The sequence below is a fragment of the Lissotriton helveticus genome, chromosome 2_1 (assembly GCF_964261635.1).
Source record: "Lissotriton helveticus chromosome 2_1, aLisHel1.1, whole genome shotgun sequence".
NCBI classification, from domain to species: domain Eukaryota; kingdom Metazoa; phylum Chordata; class Amphibia; order Caudata; family Salamandridae; genus Lissotriton; species Lissotriton helveticus.
The window spans coordinates 72,290,120-72,309,961 of NC_136059.1; the positions used below are offsets into that span (position 1 = coordinate 72,290,120).

Genomic DNA, 19,842 nt, shown 5'->3' on the forward strand with positions numbered 1-19,842 from the left:
AGATTCGACCTCCAACCCGTGGACACTCGGGTGGGGTGATAAAGGGTTGAAGATGAAAGTCATGTTTTCTTGGAGGAATCCTTTCCTCTGTAAGAGGATTTACCTCTCTACTGCCTGTATGATGAAGAGTGCTGCCTGTATGATTGTTGAGTCTGTGAGGAGTATCACTGTTGACCTTGCTTATATTGATTGGATGAGCCTCGAAAAGAGGACGAGGAACCGCAACTTCTTGCGCCTCGAAAAGTTGGCCTTTTAAATTGTTGAGTCCCAAGAGCAAGAGCCGTGTCGGTGTCCTTTTTTATTGTTTGGAGGGCATCATCTATATGTTGGCCAAACAAAGATTCCCCGTCATAAGGCATATCTAATATCTATGCTTGAACTTCCTGACGGAAAGATGTCGCTTTGAGCCAGCCCTGCCTTCTGAGAACTGCAGCACCCGCCAAAGGGCGGAAACCAGTAGAAGAGATATCGATGCAACAGTCAATCATCTCAGAAGAAATCTTTTCTCCCTCATGCAGGATCTTTAATGCCTCTGGTTTTGAAGACTCCGGTATCAATTGCACTAGAGCAGAAATGTCCGACCACATTTGTTGATCGTACCTGGCAAGTATGGCCATTGAATTGGCTGCATGGACCGTTGTTGCAGCCATTGTTGAGAATTTTTTGCCTATGGCATCGAGACGCCTACCTTCACGGTCAGGAGATGAAGATATTGGAGAAGAGGGGTTTCTTGATCGCCGTTGTGCCGCCTGAGTAATTATGGATGATTCAGAAAAGGGGGTGGTGATGAACAGAGTGTCTGAATTAAGCAGACCACTCTTACCCAGTCCAAAGATCAGGGCTTGATCCATCACCGTTATTTAGCTCACTGCCCCATCCCAGCTCAGAACATGGCTATATGCAAATTAGTCTGTCCCTGGCCCAGTGCATCATGGGAACAGGGCAGACCAAACTACCAAGCCAATTCTTCACCAGAAAGGAGACAAGCTTCCGGGGACCGGTTTCTGCCATTCCAGGCGTCGTCGGCCTGGCTTGCTTGAATCCTGATAGTTTGGTTTGCCCTGTTCCCATCATGCACTGGGACAGGAACAGACTAATTTGCATATAGCCAAGTTCTGAGCTGGGATGGTGCAGTGAGCTAAAAAACGGTGATGGATCAAACCCTGATCTTTGGACTGGGTAAGAGTGGTCTGCTTAATTCAGGCACTCTGTTCATCACCACCCCCTTTTCTGAATCATTTTGTCCACCATAAGCGTGGAAGGGTATACTCAGATGTGAGTCCCTTGCTCATTGCACCATCAGGATTCAAGCAAGCCGGGCCGACGACGCCTGAAATGGCAGAAACCGGTCCCCGGAAGCTTGTTTCCTTCCCAGTACAAGAATTGGCTTGGTAGTTTGGTTTGCCCTGTTCCCATCATGCACTGGGACAGGAACAGACTAATTTGCCTATAGCCAAGTTCTGAGCTGGGATGGTGCAGTGAGCTAAAAAACGGTGATGGATCAAGCCCTGATCTTTGGACTGGGTAAGAGTGGTCTGCTTAATTCAGGCACTCTGTTCATCACCACCCCCTTTTCTGAATCATGAGTAATTATGGAATCAGGCTTTGTCTGAGAAATCAAACATGCAGGTGTATTTGTTGGAGCCTTATACTTCTTGTCCAGTCTCGGTAAAACGGCTGGAATAGAATTAGGATTTTGCATAATTTTTAATCCTTCCTGCCAGATAAAATCAATGATTGGAATAGAGCGATCTTGCTTTTGGGGCTGCTCTTTAAAATCATATAAGAAGCACTCTTCTTCAGTTACTGTCATGGGAAGTTGAAATCTTTTAGCTGCTCTTTCCATGAGCGCATGAAAAGTGCCTATGTCAACTGGTGGGGAATCTACAGGAGCTGGAGGAGAGGATGGCGTTTGAATTTGATAGTTGTCCCATTCTGAAAGTATGGATCTATCATCCAGCTCCCCTTCCTCTCTCCCACCGTCATCATCTTTATTGTCATCATCGCCGTCTTCAATTACCACTTGAGGGATCTGTTGTTGAGACCTTGTAGCAGAATCCGAAGGTAACACTACTGGGTCCTTAGCGACTTGACTAGGTGGTTGAGGTGCTGGCGAGGCTTGTACCGATCTTGGAAACCGGCGATTATAGTCATCTAGCATATATTGTAGATTAGAAATAAGAGTCAGGGGAATTTGTGTCATGAGAGGCTCAGGGTGTGTCCCGCAAGTAGAGTAATCTTCATTTTCTTCCTCTTCTTCCTCCTCTAGGTCTTCTTCATCTCAGTCATGACATTTTATCAGTAATTCGGAAGGACTTCGAGCCGCTCTGAATTGCTCGTCATCATCAGAATCTTTATCATCTGAAGAAAATAATACTGTTGGAGGTTGAGAAGGTCAGTAAATCTTCTAAAGAAGAATGGCGCCGTTGAAGAAGAGAACTTGATGACTTCAGGGGAACTAAAGCCATCGTTGACGGAGCCACCGGCGACGAAGCCACTGCCGACGAAGCCACCGCCAACAAAGCCACCGTTGACGAAGCCACCGGCGACGAAGCCACCACCGCCGAGGCCGGCGCCGACAAGGCCGCCGCCAACAAGGCCACTACCGTCGATGAAGCCACCGCCGACGAGGTCGCCGTCGACGACGAGGTAAGCGTCGACGAAGCCTTTTTCTTCTTCTGCTTGGATGGTATCGTCGACGATGTCAAATGTATCGTTGACGAGATAGGTCTCACCCTTACTGATACCACAGTCGACGGCGAAGATGCCGACAACAGGATCAAAGCCATCCTCATAGATGATGATGTCGATGACGTAGGCTCGACGACGGCCGCTCTCGTCGACGGGGGAAGAGGTGATGGAATCGTCGACAAGGATAGCAGTTTCTGAGGTAAAAACTGTGTAGACGGAGTCTTAGATGCCTGAGAGTCAGATCTCGAGGGCGTAACAGGAGTAGTAAGATTCTGAGGGGGAGAACTCACCCCTCTTGAAGTAGAAGGCTGGTCTTTGTGATGTTTCTTCACCACTTTAGGCTTAGAAGATGTCTTCTGGTGTTCACTGCTTTTCTTTAGAGATGATGAAGTTTTGATGGAAGACACACTCTCCACATCAGAGACAGGGTTCACTGAAGTCTTCAACTTCTGTAGCCACAGAGAAGGTCCTACATATCTTGCAATCCTTGACTTGATGTTCAGGATACAGACAATAAATACATTTTTTATGAGGGTCTTCAGAATGAAGTCTCTGCTTTCCACAGCTACCACAAGGCCTGAAAAGGGACTTCTTGGTGGTAGACATTCCAAAACTAGGTTCCTGAAGTGCGGTAGAAAATCTGAGGGCCTGAGACTCTGGGGAGAACATTCTAAGAGGGTGATGGCACCTGATTGGCCGGAATTTGGACCAAAACATAATTACTAAGACATATCATAGAAGTGATATGTTGTCTATCTAGGAAACACTCTATGGTTTTTACTTTCTCTATGTATATAGGCCTGTGTTATGGCTACATTGCTATGTTATTTACCGTGGTACTCCCACTTGGACGATGGGGAATATTCAAGCATGTGAATCTATGAAAGACACCCCAATACTGGAGACCTTGGTAGTCTCCATCTTAAAAAACACTCCTATGTCTTGGGAGACAAAGTGGGAGCTCAGTTAGCCAGGATCCTAAGGGGTAGGCGAGAGAAAGAATAGGTCAAAGAAATTCCTAAAGGAGCAGGACAAAAGGCTTACCAATGAAATTGATCAAATCAATGAATTCTATTGCTCCTATTCTAGCCTATTTTTTCGAGAATCCTATACCGTGACGCAGCACCAGGAATGCTTTCTTGAGGCGATACAGCTCTCCAAGTTTATGGAACAACAGAAGGAGACTCTAGAATAGCCCATCAAGCTGGATGAGGTCAGGCATGCTATTAAATCTGTGAAGCTCAATAAAGCCCCTAATCCTAATGGGTTTGCGTCCCAATTTTATAAAAGGTTTGCAAATAAATTAGCCCCCAAGCTGACCTCCTTGTTCGATCATTGTACCATCACACAGTCAACCACATCTTCCATGGATGCAGTTATTGCGATCCTCCCGAAAGTGGGCAAAGATGCTGTATTCTGCACTTTTTACCACCCTAGAGACCTTCTGAATACAGACGGGAAGCTTTGTATCAAAGTCTTGGCCTCTCACCTAAATGATGTGCTTTGATCTCTGGCCCACCTGGACCAAAGAGGGTTAGTCCAGGTGTGCCACACACATGATAATTTTTAACCAACATCCACCTCAATCAATCAACCAATCAGGGGTTTATAAGCGCGCTACTCACCTGTGAGAGTCTCGCGGTGAGGGGGGTGGGAGAGGGGTGCAGCTCTGGGTCAGCCGAAGAGCCAGGTCTTGAGGCTCTTCCTGAAGGAATGCAGGGTCGAGGAGCGTCTGATGTTGACAGGGAGTTCAAGGCTTTGGCAGCGACATAGGAGAAGGCCCTTCCTCCGGCTCTGGTTCTGCGGATGCACGGGGTCATTGCTAGGGCGAGGTCGGCAGAGCGAATGTTTCTTTTGGGTGCATGGAAAGAGATTCTTTCATTGAGGTATTTGGGTTCAATGTCATGGAGGGATTTGTAGGCGTGGGTGTGAGTAGTTTCGAAGGTTACTCTCTTCTCGACAGGGAACTAGTGTAGGTATTGCAGGTGTTGGGTCATGTGCTTGCGCCGCGGGGTGCCGAGGATGAGTCTGGCTGCAGTGTTCTGGATGGTCTGGAGTTTCTGTAGCAGGGATTTGTTGATACCCGCGTAGAGGGCATTTCTGTAGTCCAATCTGCTGATGATGAGTGCATGGGTGGCGTTTTTTTTGGCTTCGGGTGGGATTCAGACCGGATCTAGAAGGTTTCATCGAAGAAGATTATTGCTGTTCTTTTGTCTTTGGATGCAGAGAAGGCCTTCAACCTGGTGGATTGATACTTCTTGTGCCTCACTTTACAAAAAAGTGGGTTTGGGCCCTCATTTCATGAGAATGGCTTTCTGGAACTACAAACATTCCAACCACATGGGTTATTTAAAACAACTTCAGCTTACAGCTTTTGGGATATCCACTTTCACTCCTCCCTGTGTATCCTCCTTAAGGAACCCCTAACTTGCCTGATCCGAGAGACTGAGACTGTGCAAGGAATTACATTTGTGGCACTTGAATAGTAAAGTGAATTATGTGGAAATCTTGCTGGGTTACATGAGTATGAATGGAAAGGCTGTAGGATGTCATTTTTTCATTACACACAACAAATTGTAAATACCTGTAAATGAACTGTACACATTGAACAATTGGGCAAGCAAAAATGAAGCAATTTTTTTTGTAATTCTGAAGTGAACATGTGGGTTTTTTGCCCACTACATTATCAGAAGAGCAGAAGCTGCATTTAGCCAGAGTGAGCTCCAACAGCGGGCAAGAGAAGCTGAAGGGTCAATGAACCATCCGGGCCTGTGACCCGGTAAACTCATGGATGGCCACAAAGTAGGCTTGCCATCAGGCATTATAAAAGTCAGGTAAATACTTGAATTTGGTCATTTTTATCCCAAACATAGGCTTTGGAGCCCCGGTGGTAATCAGGGGCTGGGAGGGGTGGCGCCTCCGCAACCTTTTCCTAGCCCTTCGTGTCTACTCCATACTAATGCCCTGGGGATGGGGAGAGATGGTGTTTGTGCCAAGGGACCAAATTATGACTGGGTTTCCCAGAGACATCTTCCAGTTGGTTACCAGTGGTCCCCTTCAAGTTTTCCTCTGGAATGGTTTTGAGCAGGCTATTAAATGACTTTTTTTTGTAAAAACAATTTTTATTGGCATTCAAGTTGATGACACAGCAATACAGTCTGCAAAATAATGCAGCGATAAATGACATTTCAGGATGATATTACGTCTTCCACATGAAGCCTTTTTTATGCAACAAACCCAGAAACAGTTCCCGCCCCGTGCCCCCCTCCCTGTCAGTGTGCCTTGTCCTCCCTCAGTGATCCGTTAACCAACAGAAAGTCACCTCTCTGATAATCATACAAGAAAAAAAAAAGGTGATTAGTGTGTTCCAATGGGGGAACCGATCTCTCAGAACCCCTGTTATATGTGTGGTAATTGTGTGCTTCGTTGGAAGTGGGGTACCCCTTAAAATGTCAAGTCTACGGTGCTGCTACTTCCTCATCTTCACTCAGTTAATCCTCAGGCAGCTGGAGTGCTATCACCAAGGCCTCCCACGCCCTAGCCACCTCTAAGGCCTTGTCGTTGTCTAGGCGCCTGTCCTGTTGCAGCCGCAACGCGCTCTCTGTCTTCGCCCAGCGCACCAGAGCAGCCCTCCATCGCAAGTAGCTGGGACCCTGGCTAGATTTCCAGTGCATGGCGATCTCTCTTTTGGCTAGAATCAGGCCCAAATCATAAAACTTACTGGTAACGCGAGTACGGGGGGTGTGAGGGAACCATAACAACAAGCAAGCGCCCATATCCGCGTCTATCTGTCGGTCTGTGACAGCATTCATGCAGGCCATTACCGCTTCCCAGTAATCAGTCAGTTCACCACAGGACCAAAACATGTGAGCGAAATCCGCTCCCGCCGTCCCACATCGAGGGCAGAGCGACGATGCGCCCTCAAAATAGTGCGAAATCTTAACTGGTGTTAGGTACGCACGGTGTAGAGTAAAAAACTGGATCAATTGGAACCTGGCGTTCCTAGTGCCCTTCCACGCCCGTCGCACCAGCTGCGGCACGTCGACTCGGGAATCGGTCGCCCAATATCACATTCCCATTTGGCTCTCAACCCATCCATAGGCTGTAAGGTTTCAGTCGACATCCTCCGATAGAGGCAGGTGACGGCCTTGTAAGTACCAGCCGCCATGACCACATATTGGCAGCACGGGGATGTCGGAGGCTCAGCCAGCCCTCCCTTCCAGTGTCTCCGAATACTGGCCACCAGCGCGGTGTGCAGCAGGTAGTCACCCCGTGGGAGGTCGTAAGCGCCTCGTAGCTCTTGGAATGTGAGCAGCGATCCATCTTTGTAAAGATCACCGAGCACCTGCAAACCGAGCTCCTCCCAGGTTGCCAGAGCAGACCAGTCACCTCCATGCGGGAAGGCCGTGCACATCCCCAGCGGGATCTCAGGGGCATAAGGGCGAGCGGTACCGGAGCGCCTATGGCAACGAAGCCAACAGCTACGAAGTGTACGTTCCTCCAGAGTGAGCTGGGTAAGGTCCAGCTTCTGGCCCAATATTATAAAGGAGATGACATGTCTGGGAAACAGTCTGCCCTGTACCTCCTCTGGGCCCCGGTATTCTAAGGCCACCTATTAAATGACTTAAATTTAAATGACTTAGCAACTGGTTTGGGAGTGGAGACTGGACCTTTGAAAATTCAGCAAGCACCCCTAATAGTTAGGCGAAGGGCCCCCGTAAACTAGCTGATGCTAGAATGGCCAGTTTGGTGGTCAACCATGACTCTTTGAAGCAGGACTTTTTGGGATCCGAGCTTAGCAATTTGTATGTCCAGTGTACCTGTGTCCTGAAAATGTTTTAATGTATATATTTGTATTGATCACTCACTTTGCTTAATTGAAATTATGTTTTTCTTGCTGTAGATAGGTATGGCCCCATGATTTGTTCCCAAAATCAAGTTATGAGTGGTCTCAGATGAATTTTTTGACAGAAAGTTATGTGTCTTGCTTTGGAGTCTCACCACCCAACTCGATGGGTTTGCATCCGGTATGCTTTCCTTGTAAGGGTGTTGAGTGTAACTGTTCCACGCCGCAACGGCCTATAGGGTTGGGACAGAGTAGGCTGCATCAGGTTGGCTATTGAAACATTTGTAAAACTGGAGAAAAGCCATTCGCATGTCAACCTCACCTAGAAAATGTATTTTAGGTAGTTCTTCCCCTATAACATACCCATCCCTGAAAACGGATCACTGAAAGAATATCGACTACCAAAATATCGACTACTCAAAATATCGAGGAAAAAATATCTACAACCAAAATATCGAGTTTGTATGTACAAACAGGTAAGTACAAAAATATCGAGTACAAAATATCGTTTACAAAAATATAGTTGTAAAAAATATCGTATTTACTAAAAACAGTGTTAAATTAAATTAATATTAATAATTAATTACTAAAATATACTTAAAATTACTTAAATTAACTTATAATAATTAAATAATTAATGAAAGTTAAATAAATATTTTTTTATTTCATATTTATTAAACATATATATATAGTAATAAAATATAATAAAATAATACCCAAAAACTGAAAACTGACCCTGAACCCTAAAAATACCCCTTTACCCAAAAACTGAAAACTGACCCTGAACCCTAAAAATACCCCTTTACCCAAAAACTGAAAACTGACCCTGAACCCTAAAACTACCCCTTTACCCAAAAACTGAAAACTGACCCTGAACCCTAAAACTACCCCTTTACTCAAAAACTGAAAACTGACCCTGAACCCTAAAAATACCCCTTTACCCAAAAACTGGAAACTGACCCTGAACCCTAAAAATACCCCTTTACCCAAAAACCCAAAACTGACCCTGAACCCTAAAAATACCCCTTTACCCAAAAACCCAAAACTGACCCTGAACCCTAAAAATAAAAACGATATTACTTCACTTACCTTAAAAACGATATTACTTCACTTACCTTAAAAACAATATTTTGGCTGTCGATATTCTGTCCAGTCGATATTTTCTCCAAACGATATTTTGGAGTCGATATTATGTCCAAACGATATTTTGGAGTCGATATTATGTCTGTGTACCCCTGAAAACTCCTCACTACCTTTAGACACTACCCACTTTGAACCCTTACTACCCCATACATTAAATAATACATTTTGAAACATTAAAATTAATTCATATTTTTAAATATCAGAAAGTATTTGTATTTCCTATTGATTTACATATTGTAGTGCAATTACTTAAAATGTATATTAGTAAACATTCATATAGATAAACACATGCACACACATATTTATGAATATACACACATACACACACACACACACATATATATATATATATATATATATATATATATATATATTACCACAGCTTCTTCTTTCCACATAAAGTAGATCAAAGGACACGGCACAGCAACAGATGGCTTTAGCGTTCTTTTATTTACACACCAGTGCAAAAGTAACGTGCATCAAAAATGGACGGTCTACGCGTTTCGGCTCCTGCCTTCCACTGGACCATAGAGTCCCTAGGTCTAGACCTTGTTTAAATAGTGTCAATAGTGTAAGTACCCTCTACCATTTCCATGGTCATCTAGACCAACCCACCCAGCATAGTATATACATGGCCAGTACATGTTAAAGGTATACACACTAATATGTACAATCAACGTAAAGTACTCTAGTGTTAATCCAGAACTGTACAATCAAAAATAAAGTATTTACACTGTTGTTCTTTTATACATATTGGTGTTTCTAAATTAATGTGAAGTACCATTAATCAATCGAACCGATAATTATAAATAAAGTATTAACAACAATTATTGACCATCAGATCCATCTCCATCTAAGCATTTTATGGTATTAATTCATACCTATTCAATGAATTACTCAAAACTTGAGGACTAAATTAATTCATGGTTAGTGTAGGCCTCAAATCATATGGCAATCCTTTCGCAAAACTTGCGGGGGAACAAATTATTGAGTTATATAAAGGTCGGGAAACTGCTGCAATAATCTAGAATAAAGTATCCTATGGACATAGAGGCCAAGACTTAGTAACGCATATTGTCATTCTCTAGGTATAACACAACCTTTCATCTGGAATTATATGCATTATTCCGGCAATTCTTTCTCATGCAGCTACCCCGAATTATTGTGAAGTCACAATCTTCTTTAAGTTCCTCATTTTCTCCTAAGATTGTATTGTCATATGTTCTATAAATCACTTTGTCCCACAATTCCTATCCTCTATTTATGCTTATAGAATCTTTTAGGTCAATCGGTTCTCATTTCATACAATTCACAACATGTACATATTCCAGCTTCAATTAGATGGTTCTTATATGATTCCCTTGGAGTACTACATATTCAAATGACAGCATCATTCTATTGTTTTTTTTGTTGTTGTTTTTTTTGGGTCAGGTCACAAGTGTACATACAGTTCGGCATCCAAGTTATGACCAAACGGTGCCTCAGTCCCCATGTTCAGTATCATTCGTGACTCTAAGCGTCTCAACAGTTGTAGTTGGTCGCCACCCCTCTCCGGGAGTTTGCACAGTTTGATTCCCGAATATCTCAAAAGGGAGGTGTCACTCTGGTGGTATTGAGCAAAGTGTGTGGCCATTGGGTAGCACGGGTCCTTGTTTTTTATCGCCCTTAGATGTTGCAATATCCTTAACTTGAGTTTGTTTATGGTGCTCCCAATGTAGTATTTGCCACAGGGACATCGAAGTCGGTAAACCACACATTTGGACTCGCATGTAATGTGGTCATATATGGTTTCTTTTCTGCCATTCTGTAGGGTATAATGTTTGATGTTTTCCCCATGCTCACAGGCTTTGCATTTGTGGCATTTCCAGAAGCCAGGTGTTGTCAGCCATTTCTGTTTACTCTCCTTACGTGGTTCTAAATGACTTTGTGTCAAGATGTCTCTTAAGGAAGAGGTTTTTCTGTATGTTATGCTTAGATTTGCTGTCAGGCTCTCATTCAAAGTTTTATCCAGACGAAGAATTGGCCAATGCTTTTTATAGGCTTTCTTCATTTGTATGCTTTGGTTGTCATACTCCACAATGAGTCTAGTTGTTCCACTGCTCTGGTCTGTTTCATGTTCTTGATCTCTTCTAAGTTTCTTATTCTTAGGGGTTAGTAATTCTTCTCTTTTTTTCAGATGCATACGACTTTTTGCGGTGGTAATCACTTCAATTGGGTATCCTCTTTCGAGGAATCTGAGGCTCATGTTCTCAATTTCTTTATTCAGGTCATCTTCCTCAGAACAATTCCTTTTTACCCTTAACATTTGTCCGTAAGGGATACTCCATTTTAATCCGGTTGGATGCCCACTATTAGCGTGTAGAATGCTATTGCATGCTGTTGGTTTTCTGTGGATTTTGGAGCAAAGTTTATTGTTCATAATGAATATTTCCACATCAAGGAATATCAGAGAATGGGTGCTAGTCGTGGATGTAAATTTCAAACTGTATCTGTTTTTATCCAAGGTGTCAATGAATCTTTTCAGTGAGTTCTCATCTCCGTCCCAAATGACGAACAAGTCGTCAATGAAACGACACCACAATTTAATTTTCGGCCCATCTGAGTTCTCTTGATCTCTCTTGATCACCTCAGTTTCCCATGCCCCCATCAGTATGTTCGCATATGTGGGTGCAAATGATGTCCCCATTGCTGTCCCCTGTTTCTGGAGATATGTATCTCCCAGGAACAGGAACGCATTATGTGTCAGGCAGTATTGGAGCATCTCCAGTAGCATATTTGAATGTTCTAGAAAATTCACAGATCGTGTCTTGAGGATTTCTTTCACAGCCTCAATGCCATCCTCATGGCGTATTGAGGTGTATAGCGATGTGACATCGATTGTTGCCATTTGATAGGTTGACTTCCATTCACAAATTGATATTCTTTGCAAAAAATCCATTGTGTCCCTTAGGAAAGATGGTAGGTTGGTCACATAGTGCATCAAAAAGATATCTATGAATCTTGAGGTGGATTCTAGTAGAGACCCTATTGAACTCACGATGGGTCTCCCTGGTGGATGATCTAGTGACTTGTGGATTTTCGGTAGAAAATATATGGTGGCCATAATCGGGTTATTCGTTTTCAAGTAGTTGTACTCGTCGAAGTCTAGGAGACCCCTGTCTTTCCAGGTTAACAACTTTGAGTGATATTCATTTGTCCATATCTCCAATGGATTTGTACTTAGCTTTTCATAGTGTTCCTGGATAAGGAGTTGTCGATTTGCTTCTTCAATATAATCCGCAACATTTTGAATAACGAGGTTACCCCCTTTGTCTGAGGCTTTTATGATTATAGACACATCATTTTTCAAGTCCATCATTGCTTTTTGTTCTTCCAGAGAAAGATTTAGTTTTCCACTTTGTCCATTTCTTGTGGATTTGTCCGAAATTTTCATTATCTCCTCCACCATAAGTTCTTGAAATAAATCGACTTTATTCCCAGGAGGAAATTGTGGACAAAATTTAGAAGCTCTTTTCAATCCACTGTTTCCACCTAAGTTGGTAGGTAGGCCAATGTTTTCACAGAAATTGATTTCCATTTCAGAGGTGATTGTATTGTCCCTTTGGCTGTCGGAGGGTGTTTCTTTAATAGATGTTAAGGTTATCATGGCAGTTAAGTCCCTCTGTGTAACTGCTGTTAATTTGTTGGTATCAGGGGCACATGTTCTCTTGTTATTGTTATATCGAGTTTTTTCAGCAAAGTGTTTTTTAAGTTTCACCTTCCTGCAAAATCTATAGAGGTCAATGCGAGCATTCGGTACATTCATAGTCTTTGTCGGGCAAAAAGAGAGACCCTTATTTAGGAGTTTTAGGTGGCTGTCCGATAGTTGTTTATTAGATAGGTTTACCACTATGTTAGGCACGGACAGTTGTTTCTTCACCTTTATTTTGGCTTTCCTTTGCCTCGCTTTGGTTTTGCTTCTTTTTCCACCCCTTCTGGTTTTTGGTTTGTCGGGGGTTTCTTTGGTGGACGTTGTTCTCTTCCCCAAGTATTGGCTCTGCCTCTTCCTCTTTGTCGCGTTATCATGTGCGCTAATTTGATCTCCCCCTGAAAATCCAAAGGGGTTACATTCAGTTCTCCTTCAACTATATATATATATATATCCACCAGCAAGCTTGTTTTACGGTATTCCTACAAGCACGAGCCACACCGATCACAGTTGAGAAATTGATATTTATTCACGGGCAAAAAATAAGCCGCGTTTCGAGCCGACTGGCTCTTGGTCATATATATATATATATATATATATATATATATATGCATCTGTTTTTTTTGCATGCGTGCAAAAAGTATCCTGCGCACTCCCAGCTCTCTCCACCATAGATCACCAATACTCAGTTTGTGTTCGTTATGGTTTTATTTTCATAGCAGTATCTCCAGCACCACTGCTCGACGCGTTTCGAGGCCCACGCCGCTTTTTCACGAGAAAACTTGCAGGAGAACCCATGACACACTGGCTACACTACTACAGTCAGGCTTCTATTGGACACTTGGGGCCCTGCTCTAAGTAAACTGCAACAACCAGTGCCGCCACTGTCACCTTGCTCTTTTCCCCTGCAGCCTCCAGTGGACATCAGTGCTGAAGTGAGATTAGCGGCTTTGTCCGCAAACTTCCTAAAGCAGCCAAGACAAGCCTATCCTGATGGAAGAGGACATCATTGATCCCACTGTGATGTACTTTTTGGAAACCATGAGCATGGCTTACAAGTAAAGACGCCTATATTGGAGATGATGGGGTAGGCAGAGAAGTCAGAAGGAACAAAGTGTGAGGGAACTTATGCCTCTCAAAGGATCCTTCTGTGAATGTCTGTGTAGTGGGCACCTCATGTCCAATTTTTCCTAATCTAAGAGTGAAAACTCGTGCTGCACATGGTATATAGGTATGGGCCTTAATCAACAATTCCACACACTACTTGTCTGCCTGCCATTTTCCACAGCTACCGAGGGAGGGTGAAGTGGGCATCTGAGTAGAGAGAAGATGTCAGAAGCATATGCACATGGCTCCTAAGAAAAAAAGTGTAAGATGTAAGCAGAGTGTGAGGGTAGCATATTGGCGGCAAGAGAATGTTTCCATGGCTCTTGCATATGTATGGCCCGCAGAAAGCAAAAGCATTGGGCAATCAAATGTCAGGAGTGGTAGGTTGATCGACAGGTGCGTGGCAAAAGTGTGTTTTCATGGCACGAGTGGCAGAGGAATGAGCACATGCCTCCCAGGAAGAAACAGCACAGAGGACAAAGGTCTGAAGTGTATGTGTGTGTGCAGTACATACATGCCAAGAGATTTGCTTGATGGCACAAGGGTAGCAGAGGTGTGTGTGTGGGGGACACGAGAGACCTAGGATTCTTTTCAGGGTTCAAAGGCAGGAGAGCTTGCGTACTTCACATGTAGGTAGTACTAAAGGGATGAGAACCTACTATAGTTGCCTGTGTGCTCCTTTTTACCATCCCATCAGATTCTCTTGTGGCTGCCTCCCCCTTACCTACTCTCATGTGATCCCTATTTGGGTTTCCGTGCCTCTATCGCTGAATCCCTCCCACACCTTTGTAAGTTCTGGATCACTTACTGCACTTGTTCATGAATTATACTTGGGTATAACATTTCCGACCAGCCACTACTGGTTACTACAGCTCCACCTTAAGAACATAAAGTTCTTAATGGAATGGGAGGGGAAATGACAGATTTATTTATTTCCAAAACCCACATCTCTTGTGCATGGTGCGAAAAAGTGATCTGATTGTATTAATGAAAAATGTCCAAAGGTGTGTTAAGATGCTCAGGGCCAGATGTACTAACACTGGAAAGAGCGATTGAGAATAGTGATTACAAATTGTGATTTTCTCTGAATCGCAGTTAGGAAATTGCTATTCCTAATGTATGAAACTTTTATTTTTACATTACTGATTCCTATTGGGTTGCAAATCAACCTACCTCATGAATATTAATGAGGAAGGTCACAGTTTGCGACCCATTAGAAATGATAGCCTTCACAGGGATGGTGGCCTGCTGGAGTCAGCAGACAACAATGTTGGTGACTGGTTATAAATTAATTAATCTTTCTTTGCCAAATTCAATAGGTCTCGCCTATGTGAGAGCTGTTGCCTTTGGCAACGTGTCTCAGCCATGTTGTTCACCAGTGTGGCTGTTGTTCACCATGGCTAAAAGTTAGTGCCGTGGAATGGGGTGGGATAGATTGTGGTACATTGGAATGGAGTAGATTGGGGTAGAGTCGGGTAGACTGAAGTGGAGTAGAGTGGGGTAGATTGGAGTTGAGTTGGGTAAATCGGGATGGAGTGGGGTAGATTGAGGTGGGATAGATTGAATTGGGGTAGACCGGAGAGGGGCAGATGGGAGTGGGGTAAAATGAAGTGGGGAAGGGTAGATTGGAGTGGAGTAGACTGGTGTGGATTTAGGTAAATTGGAGTCAGGGCTGGACTGGCCATACCGTGCATTGGGCGTTTCCCCGGGAGGCTGGAACGGTGGGGGCTGGTTTTACAGCAGTGGAGGTCTGTTTGTTACTGGGGGCCGGTCTTGCAGCAGAGCTGCAATATCAACCCCATTAACAAATGCAGCAAGAAAGCGTTTCCAGCCTCCAGGGGCTAACCAGGAGCTGATCTCAGAAATTTGCCAGGGCTGCTTTTGCTTTCCAGTCTGACCCCGATTGGATTGGGGTAGATATGAGTAGGGTAGATTGTGGTAGATTAGGATAGAGTGGAGTGGAGTGGAGTATATTGTGGTAGGCTTGTGTGGAGTGGAGCAGATTGAGGAAGAGTGAGGTGCTGAAGTGAAGTGAAGTAGACTGGAGTGGAGTCGAGTAAACTGGAGTGGAGTAGATTAGTGTGGAGTGGGGTCAGGTAGATTAAGTGTAGGGGGTGGATTGGAGTGGTGTAGATTGGAGTGGAGTGGCGTAGATTTAAGTGGAGTGGGGTAGATTGGCTGGTTTGAAGTGGTGTAGATTGGAGTGGAGTAAATAGGAGTGGCGTGGGGTAGATTGGAGAGGAGTAGATTGGGGTAGAGTGGAGTAGGGTAGCAGGGGCGTGGCTTAGTCAGTAGGAGTGGGGGGTGTGAGCTTCAAATTTCCCAACAATCACACTGACACATAGGGGCCTATTTACCAAATTCTCATGCAGGCCAGCGCAGCAGCCAAAAATGCTTTCCTGTGCTGCATAAGGAGCGCCCCAAATTTACAGAGACCTGGAACTCTCCTCCCGTCTCTCTAGCACCGGTGCACAATTGGGGAGCACCATTTGCACCATAGATACCGTTCCAGTACAAAATGCAATGCTTAGACTAACTTTAAAACGTTTCCTACTTTGAATATGTGCTGTACAGTGCAGCACACATGCCAAGTCGAAAAGAAAGGAGAAATAAAAGTATTTTTCCTTGATAGGGCCTATTTGAAATCGATTTGATTTTTGATGCAAAACTCTACTTTTTTTTTTGTAAATAGGGTTTTGAGTCAAAATCTATTGGTAGTTTCATGTGAACCCCCATGCACCACCCATTGAATGCCCCCATGGCGCTAAGGGAGGTTTGCAGCGCTAATCGCTTTTTTGCATTACTTTCCAGTTCATTTTTAGGTCAAAACACATTTTGCACAGGAAAATAAATCAGGAAAAAAATGATTGTGTCAATTTGCGTCACTTTTGTTACAAAACATGGCACAAAAAAGTTTGTAAATATGATGTTAGAATACATTATGGGTCAAGCAGAGGACACGAGAGGGCCTTAAATGAGATTAATGCAGATTGGTAAAGGTACTAAGGGAGAGAAAACACATTATTTTGTTAAATTTTCCCAACAAATTAATTCTTTCCAAACAGAGATAGGGAGTGTGGGGGGGGGGGGGGGGGGATTTAGTTTGTGTGTGTAAAAATTCCTGGTGAAACACGACAGACAGCTCATCATACCCAACTGAAAGCACTTGCACCAAACTATTTATCACAAAATACATTTTTTAGGGGGATATTAACACCCCAAACACTACCCCTGAAGGTACGCCCCTGTGGGGTAGATTGCAGTGCAGTGGTATATATAGATTAGAGTGGAGTGGAGGTGGGTAGATTAGGGTGGTGTAGAGTGGGGTAGACTGAAGTGGAGTAGGGCAGATTGGAGTGAGGTGGATTGGGTGGATTAAAGGAGGGTAGGTTGGAATGGAGAGGGGTGGGGTGGAATAGAGTGGAGCGGGGAAGATTGAAGTGGAGTGGAGTAGGGTAGATTGGAGTGAGGTGGATTGGGTGGATTAAAGGAGGGTAGGTTGGAATGGAGAGGGGTGGGGTGGAATAGAGTGGAGTGGGGTAGATTGAAGTGGAGTGGAGTAGGGTAGATTGGAGTGAGGTGGATTGGGTGGATTAAAGGAGGGTAGGTTGGAATGGAGAGGGGTGGGGTGGAATAGAGTGGAGTGGGGTAGATTGAAGTGGAGAAGGGCAGATTGGAGTGAGGTGGATTGGGTGGATTAAAGGAGGGTAGGTTGGAATGGAGAGGGGTGGGGTGGAATAGAGTGGAGCGGGGAAGATTGAAGTGGAGTGGAGTAGGGTAGATTGGAGTGAGGTGGATTGGGTGGATTAAAGGAGGGTAGGTTGGAATGGAGTGGGGTGGAATAGAGTGGAGCGGGGTAGATTGAAGTGGAGTGGGCTAGATTTGTCTAGACCATGGATACTCACAAACATTGTCCCGGGGGCTGCAAAGTATGGTCTATGGTGTGACCGAGGGCTGCACAGATGCCAGTGGGGGTGTAAAGTGGGTACAGGGGAAGCAAAGCATATATATATCGTGGCTGTCTTTAAAAATGAAGGTTTTCCTAAAGTTAAGGGCATTGTTACTTCCTTTTCCTAACTGCAATTAACCTTTAAATAAGTGCTTGCTGTATATTTAACATGTGTGTTCATGTTAGTGCTGAGTCGAGTAAACAGCAGCCCAGTGCTGCTGCTGCCCAGGGGGCCGCGTTTAAAGGTAAGGAGGGCCACAGTATCACTGGTCTACACTATAGTGGGATAGATTGGAGTGAAGTGGTGTGGAGTGGGTAGGGTAGAGTAGAGTGGAGTAGATTGGGATGGAGTGAGGTAGACTGGAGAAATGTGGGGTAGATTTGAGTGCAGTGAAGTAGATTGGAGTGTTGTAGATTGGGCTAGATTAGAGTGGGGTAAAGTGCAGGGGGGTAGAGTGGGTTGGGAGGAGTAGAGTGGGGTAGACTCGAATAGAGTGAGGTAGAACAGAGTGGAGTGGAGTAGATTGGAGTGCACATTGGGCTAGAATAGATTGGGGTGAAGTGCAGTGGGGTAGAGTGGGTTGGGTGGAGTGGGGTAAAGTGGAGTAGAGTTGATTGGAGTGTGTAGATTGAATTAGGATGAGTGTGTTAAATAGGAGTGGAGTGTGGTAGATTGGAGTGAGATGGCTTGAGGTGGATTGGGGTACATTGGGCTAGAGTGGATTAGAATGTAGTGGGATATATAGGAATAGATTGAGTGGAGTGTTTCATATCGGAGTGGGGTGGATTGAAGGAGCGGGGTAGAGTAGAGTGTTTTAGATTGGAATGGGGCAGATTGTACTGAAGTGGGGCACAGTGGGGTAGATTGGAGTGGAGTGGTATAGGGTGGAGGGGAGTAGAGGGGCAGAGTAGAGTCACGTGTTGTATCATGGAGTGAGTGACGCAGAGTGGAACAGCGCAGTGTCTTGGAGTGGAGAGGAGTGGAGTGGCGTGACAGAGAGTGGAAGGGCGTAGAATGTTCTAGTGTGGAGTGGTGTAAAGTAGAGTGCAGTGGTGTAAAGTGGAGTGGCGTAGTGTGAGCATATATGGTGTGGTAGTGCACTGCCATTACAGACAACACATTTTCTGTTGAAATTACCGCTTCATTTGAACCGACATACAGCTTTACTGCACAAACGATAAGGCATGGAAATTTCATCACCTAATGTATTGATTTGTTCGTATTCAAATATGTTCAACCACACTTGGGAATACCCCAAATAAATTGTATTTTAATCGTTATGTGCATTTAAGATATTTTTTATATCGAAATAAAGCTTTGATTGATTGATTTCCAAATAATGTGCTTCATTTGTACATATCTTATTATATATTCTGAAACATCAGCACAGTTCATCTTTGTTGTGTGCTAGAAAAAATAAACCCTACACCTTTCCGCTCACATGGGCACTGGTAAGAAAATAGTGGAATGCATTCCCAGGGAAGGTTTCAGAATGCCCACAAGTCTTAAGAAAACCAGACAGCTGCGCTAGTCTTTGGCCTAAATACAACACGTGTGGGACTACTTCCTACTTTTAAAGAATATTCTTGAACAGTCTCAGAGTCTGGGGTCGCTAGCGGGACTCCTTTCCATTTGGGAATGCAAACATCACCACCACCAGTTCTGAATTGGTGGAAAAATATATAATGTTTTGCGACCGGAATTTGGGTGTAAAACATTAAAACACACCACTGTGATTCGGTATTTGGAAGGGACGCTCCTAAGCACGCCACTTTAAAATACTGAATTGCAAACCCAAATTGTGATTCTGTAGAGTCACAGTGTGGCGTTTCTACATAAAACTATACCATTTTTGCAGTCGCAAACAGCCCAATTCTGTAAGTTGCGCGTTTGCAACCTCAAAAGTGCTTCATAGATGTGGCCATCGGTCTTTCTAACGAACCGTGGTAATATGAGGAACCGGATCAATTCCTTGCCGCTTGTATTGGGTTGAACTGGACAGACTAGCGAAATATGCACGCCAGCTTAAAGAACTTATAAAGGTCGAGCCAAGGGCTATAGGCTGACCCCAGTTTTAAACCAGTGAATATATATCACATGTTTTACAGCCTCTTAATGTCATGCTTGTGACTGCTTGATTTGCTAAATGAAATGACATAATTATGTTTTATTTATGATCCAAGAAGGTGTGTGGATGGAGACACCACGCTCAGCCTTTGCTAACAATTTTAATTAATTGAAACAAATAAATAAATGCATTCGTTCACTGTATCGGGTACAACTCACTATTACTTAAATGCCACTGATTCCATCAGCCCTAGAAAGTTGAAAGCCCTTTGCAGATGTTTTCATTTTTCCTGAATGTTATTTTCTTTGCCGTATTTATTTGTCATGGTAGACTCGTGATTGGCCTCAAA

At 44.0% G+C, this 19,842-nt stretch overlaps 1 protein-coding gene across 8 annotated transcripts in view; it reads right to left on the reverse strand.

The window, feature by feature from the left end:
* The window catches only part of LOC144817722 (homeobox protein not2-like), a 1,386,394-nt gene that overhangs the window by 525,206 nt on the left and 841,346 nt on the right, over positions 1-19,842 (reverse strand). The window lies entirely within an intron of this gene.